Raw genomic sequence first — 5,584 nt, 5'->3', positions numbered from 1 at the left:
TATTGCATTTTGACAGACAACACTTTTCTCCTAATTAGCTGACGTGTTTTCGCCAGTTTAGGAAAGTCTTTTGAGATCAAACACTCGTTCATAACCGTGTTGGGACTAAGTGGAAATGCCTCCGAATTTCTCGAAAAGACATCAGGATTCTGGGATAATTTGGGAAAATTACCAGCAGTCGTCTACAAGTAAAATAATCTTTTGGTGTTTCCAAACCTCCCTTCAGAGATAACAAATACTTTCGCGGCACAACCTTCCATGTGTTGAAGCCTCCAACGAGATCACTTAAAATTAGCTTACGATGAGCCGTTAAAGAGGTAACCTCATTTTTGTTGGGAGGCTCTGTCACGGGACACTTTCGGTTAGTGAGAAAGCGTTTAACTCACTTCCTGTATACCATTCAGCATGTGGTCTTTAAGCATTAAACAACCACTAAATAGTTCACAAACGTTTTTTTCTCTAACGTTTTTTTCTCTATTAGTTAACAAAGATATGGTTAGAAGTAACTAGCTCATTAATTTTTGCAAACCCTTTTCCTCGTGCTGTGAACTGTGAGCTCGGTAGCCAATGGTGTGCCTCTCATGTTTCCTTCAACACCGCGATTGTTCGAGGCGGCATCATTTCATGATTCCCTACAGAAACAAAGAATGCTCCAAAGAGGCCAGTTCAAACGGAGTCGCAAAATATGGAAAGCTAGAGTCTCTTTTTCTGTAAAGCCTTTTTTATAGAACATCACATTGAAATTACGTAAACGCATTGAGACTGATATTACGATCAAAACGTCTTTATTTTAAGGGCAATTAATAGCAAGTTTGACACTGATTGTGCTGCCTAACAAGAACAAAATGCTCTGTTATGAGGAGGAATTTTAAGTAGAGTGGAGCCGTCTGACTGTGCTATAGGTATGGGTCGCACTTGGGAAATCTTTGCCAGAATTTGTTTACTTTGCGGTGGAAATCTGTCATCGCGGGCCTTTGCCTAGAGCGACCGCAGGTTTTTCGCTTTGGCAAAAACTTTGCGAATCGGCAAAACATCAAAGACGCCGTAGTGCTTGGGTGGGGCAGGCAGATTTTCGAAAAGTCGAGCCAAACAATGGGAATCACAGCGGTAACTGTGAACGCTTGTCAGCGTAACATGAAAAACGAGGTTTTCAAGCTTTTTACGGCGACAGCATGGAATACCCGCAGTATGCTCCCGTCTACAATGATATGACTGGAAGGGGAACGCAACCGAGCACTTCACATGCGAGCATTGCGCAGGAAAGCGCTCTACCGACCAGGTCCATGCAAGCAAGCGCTTCACAAACGTCGTCATCTTCGTCTTCCCAATCGTCTCCTGATCCTGAACCCGTAGATACTGGAAAACGATCTTATGTAAGATGGTCAGATGACGAAGAAAAAATGCTATTCAACCTGTGGGCCGAGAATTTCGATCGCATCAACAGCAGTCAAGCCCGCAAAGCTTGGGATGACATTGCCAAGCAAATAAATTTGAAATTTGGTACTGACAATAATCTCCCACTAGTGCGACCCTCCGTTTCTGTCTAAAAGTTTTCCTTTCCCGTTGCGGTTTCAAATTTTTGTGGTTTTTTAGCCGGCAAAGATGAAAACTTTTCCCAAGTGGTCAAGGGCGTGGTTTCCGGACTTTCCGCTGTTATCTACATGTCGCTTAGCAGAGTTCGACACCTCTATCATTTGCTAATAATTTCTTTAGGCTCACTTCGGTATTGCAAAATATGTTTTAAGCTCTCTAAATATTGGCTCTGGAGGGACAAAATTTGAAATGTTCCGTGAACATGTTACTTACGCCGGGCCTGGCTGAATGATTAAGTCGACTAGATCTGTTTGCCAGTACAGAAAATGTAGCTTCTTGACAGGTCTAATTACCTCATTGATTGATTTGTTGCAGGCTTAACACAAACGGCGGATAGGCACATCAAAAATATAAGTCTACGGGCTACCCTGTCCCGCCCCGATCGCTTCACTCTCCGAATTATTCTGTTTCGCGCCTCTTTTTTTTTTTCTGTCCTCGCCGGGAGCCTTTTCGAAGGCTAAAAGTATTTTTTTTTTCTTCATCTTAACTTCATCTTCATCTCAAGTCGACCCATATGTTTCATAAACATTTGCAAGACCTCAGCACCTACCCTAATTCAAAATTTGGGCATTTTTTAGCGCCCTTCGTTCGTACTAGTATGAAAGTTAACCCGGTATCATGTTAATCAAACATGCTTCAGTTATTTCGTATTTAGGAAGGAGTGTCCTGAGAGAGTGTTTTTTCAAGGCAAGGTCATCATATCTGGTCATCGGTGGGCAACCATATTTTCGCGCCAATGTTAAATAAATTAAATTTCAACTCGTGCGTGTTGGCGGAACGAGAAGACTTCTCGCAGTTGCACTTGTTCCGCTTCAAGAAAGAGTCGACTTATGGCAAGCCTAAAAATATGAACTGTTATTCTGGCGTCACGCGCCGCTGAAGAAACTATGGCACACGCGATAAAATTTCGCTGCTTTGCATCGCGATACAGTTCTTTCGGTATTTACGTCAAAATTGCACGAAAATACAAACGCCAAAAAAAAATTGCATCGTTTGTAACCCTGGAAGTCCAAGTTACCTTTTTCTTAATACAAGCTTTGTGAATGTAGAAACAACGGAATGTTAAGCTACGTATAAAACCTTGTTTGCCTCCTTGCTTGGGACGCGTTCAAGCCGAACTCATACAAATAAAATATACATACGTATATTCGCGCGCGCTATTAAACTAAGAATAACCTGATTGGAAATCATAGAAATGAAGCACGAAAGTCGCTCACAGAATTCCACCCTTGAGACTTCAAGACGTAAATTTCGTAGCAAAACATCAGGGACACCCAAGGGAACGGTGGAATATCTTTTCGGAAGAAGTGTAAAACCAAAGGAAACAACAGCTCATAAGTTCAGATAATAAGATTTCGTTCTCTTAAAGTTTCTGCCACATTACCATTATTCTAAAAATTCCGAGCAGAACGAACTGTTCCATTTTCCATAAATATAGCAGTATCATAAATATAACAGTATCAATAGCCCAAAAACGATATAGCGAAAAACAAAACAACTACAATCCGCGACTTTTGCTTAAATGTCCTGGTCTGTCTGTCTGTCGATGTATGGTAAGCACACACTCAGATGAAATGTTCGCGATATCATGAGAATACTTGTGCCTAGAATTTGATTTAAATTTAAATACTAAGTGTATATAAGCTTACTAGCTATACAAGTAAACATGTTACATCTAAAGTAGACGGCGCGCATAAGCATTTGTCAAAGACGATACTATTCCCGGTACTATTGCACGAAAGACATACAACAGCTCTTAAGACTGACATACCTCAGTAAATGGTCTTTAGCTGCGTTACACGAAACGATTCTGACGATTGCTGAAACAAAATTGTAAACATCGGAATAAGTAAATCAAGAATTTTCGACATGTGTTAAACAACAAAGAAGATCTGGTTGTCTAAACGGAAAGCACACCAAGAAGATAATGCCCGGGGATAATGCACATAAAATTAATTGTTATCCAACTTGGTCAGAACAATAACGGCAAATACAGAATAGTAGAGTAGGTCTGAAACTACACAGCTAACAGACAAGAGAAAGCACAGGAAACTTACCTTGTTGAAATAAAATCAACTCTCTTATTAAGAAACCGTTCCCGACTCTGTAGAGCGCTGTAGCCAAAAGCTTTGGCTGGGACGTGACCGTGCCTGCAATAGCAACGTTTACGCTTTCAAAGTCGACAGCTCAGCTGTCACACAGGGGTCATATAACTGCTGTGTAATATGACGCAGCGCATGCCTGGATAGACGAATCCTAAGTGATCATATCACTAGGCGGCACCCTGAGTCCATTCTTCGCGCGAAATGCCTTCGGTTGATGAGTGCATGCTAATTTCCCGGGGCTAATTTTCCAGAGTGGCGGCTGTTAATGGAGCTAGTCTACCAGGGAAAACCTCACATTAAAATTTACCAGCTAGATTCATGCCAAAAATGCGCATTTTCCAGCTAGGATAAGCTTCCGAGTATAAACCAGTAAGAAAGCAATTGTTTTGAAGCGGGCTTCCCAGCAAGTTCCATGCCAAAGCTTAAGAATCCCAGCCAGCGCACTAAGCCCTGCGGAGCGGATATTTTGTATATCGGCTCCGGTGAGCACTCCTGTTTTGTCCTCTCAAAGGGTATCCACGCCATTCATGTGAGACCTTACGAGAGCTGCTAGCCGACCCAAAATTAACAGTAGCAAGTATCATTTAAAACTAGAATTAAAACATTGTGCTAACAATATCATCGAGGAACATTGTCCAAAGAAGCGAAAACACTCTTCTCTATTTGTATAACGTTCTTTGTGATTAGTGGGTGATATATTAGTCTTCTCATGCACTTTTCTTTGTTTTATAGGATCACTTATATTTTACACTTTTAGCATTAAGATTTGAATTTAGCTAGGGAGTGGAATATTATTAAATATGCCCTGAAAGTTAATTATAGTCTGCCTTTCAGAAATTAAAAATACTTAAAGTAAGTGACTTAATATATTTATATAGTGCTTTATTTATGTACGACTATTACTCTAATAGACTGCCATTAATTTTTGATAATTTCTTCAAGAGTATCAACAAAGTGCATCAATATCAAACCAGACTGGCGAGTAAGATTTCATACTATCTGCCAAAAGCAAGGACTAATTACGGCAAATTTAACATTCGTTTTTTCGGCGCTAAAGTTTGGAATTCCATTGATGACTCACTTAAATCTAAGAGTCGTGCTTGTTTCAAAAATCTCTTGAAATAATTGATTATCTCCAACTACTGACTGGTACATTGATGTACTTTAATTTTTCATTTCTTGTGTGCACATTCATTTTTTTCTTTTTCGTTCTCTGTATGTATGTCTGTGTCTGTGTCTGTGTGTGTGAATGAAATCGTGTCCTGTTTTTTTTTTTTTTTTTTTTTTTTTTTTCATATATTTTGTAACTTTATTGCAATATTTTTTCCGCTTGGCCCAGCCACTTGGCTCGATTAGCCTTAGCTATTTCTAAGTGGCTGTGCTCTGTTTCTCATTGTCATTTTTTTCACATTGCATGTATTTATTTTTATTGTAAAATTTTTCTGGGCACGAAATAAAGATTGTTGTTGTTGTTGTTGTTGTTGTTGTTGCCTTACAAAAATATAACGTGCTTATTATGAAGTAGCAACTAAGTTGTTTCGCCAACCCGGAGTAAGGCGAGCATTAACATAACTGTCGTTAAATTTTTATAGCCGTTATAGGGCAGTCACCAAACGCTTAAGTATCAAACAAATTTACCTTTGTATTATCTGAGCGAATGTACCATAATTCAAACTATCATGGTAGGATCGACGACGGTTTGTTGTTGTTGTTGTTGCTGTTGTTGCTTTTTTGTTATACTGACAGCTGTGTCATCATAATTCAAACATCGATGGTTATAAAGCACGTGCTCTGATTGGTTGATTATTTGTTTACACCTTGCGGTTATAACATCGTCGGGTTTACTAATGTTGTACCTTAGTTTTATGCGACATATCAACACTAGA

The 5,584-nt window shown here is 39.6% G+C and overlaps 1 long non-coding RNA gene across 1 annotated transcript; it reads right to left on the bottom strand.

Moving 5' to 3' along the window:
• Positions 1-56: 56 nt before the first annotated feature.
• Positions 57-3,742, bottom strand: LOC145472461 (uncharacterized). The gene is made up of 3 exons (XR_014043791.1): positions 3,651-3,742; positions 3,365-3,413; positions 57-632 (listed from the first exon to the last, which is right to left on the bottom strand). It is a non-coding gene; the product is annotated as an uncharacterized LOC145472461 (long non-coding RNA).
• Between the last annotated feature and the right edge of the window lie 1,842 nt (positions 3,743-5,584).

This window comes from Orbicella franksi, unplaced genomic scaffold (genome assembly GCF_964199315.1).
Source record: "Orbicella franksi unplaced genomic scaffold, jaOrbFran1.1 SCAFFOLD_520, whole genome shotgun sequence".
In the NCBI taxonomy this organism is placed as follows: Eukaryota; Metazoa; Cnidaria; class Anthozoa; order Scleractinia; family Merulinidae; genus Orbicella; species Orbicella franksi.
The sequence above is the reverse complement of the archived record's forward strand: the minus strand, read 5'-3'. Positions and strand labels throughout refer to the sequence as shown.